The 2954-nt window shown below is 36.4% G+C and overlaps 1 non-coding gene across 1 annotated transcript; it reads left to right on the top strand.

Moving 5' to 3' along the window:
- Positions 1 to 1202: 1202 nt before the first annotated feature.
- On the top strand, positions 1203 to 1307 carry LOC121230140 (small nucleolar RNA R71). Its single transcript, XR_005928092.1, has one exon. It is a non-coding gene; the product is annotated as a small nucleolar RNA R71 (small nucleolar RNA).
- Positions 1308 to 2954: the final 1647 nt, after the last annotated feature.

Genomic DNA, 2954 nt, shown 5'->3' with positions numbered 1-2954 from the left:
ATACGGCATAACATTTATACTTGCCCCTAGATCGGCTAAAGCATTATTCATAGATAAACTACCAATTAAGCAAAGAATTGTAAAACTCCATGGATCTTTCAATTTGTTAGGTAGCTTATGCTTTAGAATAGCTGAGTAGACTACATTGAGTTCCACATGCGATGTAGCATCTAATTTTCTTTTATTGCTCAGAAGTTCCTTTAAGAATTTTGCTGAGTTGGGTATCTGCGACAAAACTTCAATAAAGGGTAAGTTAATATGTAATTTCTTTAAGAGTTTGACAAACTTACCGAATTATTCTTCTATTCTGCCTTTCGTCATCGCTTTAGGATATGGCACACGAGGTTCATAATACATACTTACCTGTTTAGGATCATCGTTGTTTACCTCTTCTCGACCTTTGTTCATCGCGTTGTCTTGCTGTAATTCTAGCCCCGGTGCAATGAATCCTTCCTTATTTTGTAATTACATTGAGGTGTTCCTTCGGATTAGGTTCAGTATTACTTGGTAAGCTACCTTGTGGTCGTTCGAAGATTAGTTTGGATAGCTGGCCTATCTGAGCTTCGAGTCCTTGGATCGATGCTTGTTGATTCTTAAGTGATGTCTCGGTATTTTGGAAACGGGTTTCTGACACCGAGATAAATTTAGAAAGCATCTCTTCAAGGTTTGGTTTCTTCTCTTGTTGATAAGGTGGCTATTGAAAACCCTGAGGATTTTGTGGCTTTTGATTCCCTTGACCACCCTAGGAGAAATTTGGGTGGTTTCTCCAACCTGCATTATAAGTATTACTGTATGGGTTATTTTGAGATCACAAGTTATTGTTACCCATATAGTTGACTTGTTCTTCTTCAGTTGTAGGATTGAAGGATTGGTATTCTGTATGCACACCTCCGCCACTTGAGTCACACCTCATTACTGGATGTACCTACGTAGAACCAATTAATCCGTCAATCTTTTTATTGAGAAGTTCTACCTGATTAGAGAGCATGGTGACTGAATCGATGTTATAAATGCCGGCTATATTCATTGGCTTTGTCCTCATAACTTGCCACTGATAGTTATTCGGTGACATCTCCTCTATAAATTCATAGGCATCTTTCGGTGTTTTATTGTTGATGGTTTCGCCAGTAGCTGCGTCAACCACTTACCGAGTCGAGGGATTCAGACCATTGTGGAATGTTTGTACTTGAAGCCAAAGCGGTAACCCATGGTGAGGGCACCTTCTCAGTAAGTCCTTGTATCTCTCTCATGCATCGTAAAGTGTTTCTAAATCCATCTGCACAAAAGAAGAGATCATTACGTAATTTAGCCGTTTTAGCCGGCGAAAAATATGTTAGTAAAAATTTCTCGGTCATTTGTTCCCAAGTAGTGATAGACCCTTGTGGTAACGAGTTCAACCACTATTTATTTTTGTTTCTCAGTGAAAAGGGAAACAACCGAAGACGTATGGCATCATCAGAAACACCATTGGTTTTAAATGTATCGCAAAATTCCAGAAAGTTCGCTAAGTGAGTGTTGGGATCTTCATCCTGCAAACCATCAAATTGAATAAACTATTGTATCATCTGAATAGTGTTAGGTTTTAATTCAAAAGTATTTGCAGCTACAGCAGGTCTAACTATGCTAGATTTAGTTCCTATTAAAGAAGGTTTAGCATAATCATACATAGTACGTGGAGCAGGATTTTGATTAGCCGCAATTGCGGGAGGTAGCTGATTGCCTTGGTCTTCAGCCATCTCGTCAGTTGGGGGTCGAGTATCATCTTCTCACTCATTCTCCATGTATAGTAAGCTGCACCTTATTTCTCTTTGATTTTTGGAAATTGTACGATCGATTTCTTCGTCAAAAAGTAATGGTCCCGACGAGTTTTTTCTAGTCATCAAATATAAAAACCTGCCAAGAGAGAGAAAAAGTAAATTAATAAATAATAAAATAAAATAAAATTGCAAGAAAAATAAATGGCTAAAGTAATAAAAATTTAGTGTTCCTAATATTTCAGTTCCCCGGATCGCGTGATTTGTAACAAGTAATAAATATTTATAATGAAGATCAAACCTAGACTAACTATTATCACGACGAAAACGCAAGCGCACCTATCAAACAATAGTATAGTAATGGCAAGACCGGGATATCGTACCCAAGGGAACCAAAAGTACTAGTAATAACTATCTTTTTATAATCTAGCCTAAGAATAAAAGGGTTTGTTTATGAAACTAATTATCTAAACTAATTAACTAATTTAATTAAAGCAAAGAGAACATTTGGAAAAAGACTTGAAGAAAAGCAATTGATAAAAATGACACCCAAAGAGGAATCCACCTAAATTTCACTTGTTATCTAACTCTGAACAGATGATTTATTCACTTGACTTGATCCATGAGATTCCCTACCCTATGTTATTATCCCTTTCGAGACTAATAACATCTAACCCTCAGTTGAATTAATCAAAATTTCTTTCTTAATTAAAACTCCTAAGGAAGCAGTAAATCACTCTATGGACTCCCATATTAGGTTTCACCCTAATCCGGCAAAATCTCGTAACCCTATTTCTAGGCATTCGATCAACTCTGCTTAATTATGCCAAATCTACTCTTAGGCAGGGTCTATTCCTCCTCTGCATAAGCACATCAAATCATGAATTAATACCCTGAATATTAACTCAAGCATTAAGAACACATAATTAAGAACAAATCAAGTATTTATCATAAAGTTCAGATAATAATAATAATATCCATCATAGGTTTTATCCCCCTTAGGTATCTAAGGGGTTTAGTTCATAATAAAATAAGAGTACATCTCAAAAGTGTAAAAATAACAAAACATGAAGAAAACTCTAAAAAAACCCTGAAGGAATTCTGAGGAAGATCTTCAGTCTTGGAGTAGCTCTGGCTTTTGGGATGGATCGTCTGGGTTTCTTCAAGTAATTCCTGGTGTGTGGTTCTGTATTCCAGAAA

The sequence above is a fragment of the Gossypium hirsutum genome, chromosome A05 (assembly GCF_007990345.1).
Source record: "Gossypium hirsutum isolate 1008001.06 chromosome A05, Gossypium_hirsutum_v2.1, whole genome shotgun sequence".
NCBI lineage: Eukaryota > Viridiplantae > Streptophyta > Magnoliopsida > Malvales > Malvaceae > Gossypium > Gossypium hirsutum.
The sequence above is the reverse complement of the archived record's forward strand: the minus strand, read 5'-3'. Positions and strand labels throughout refer to the sequence as shown.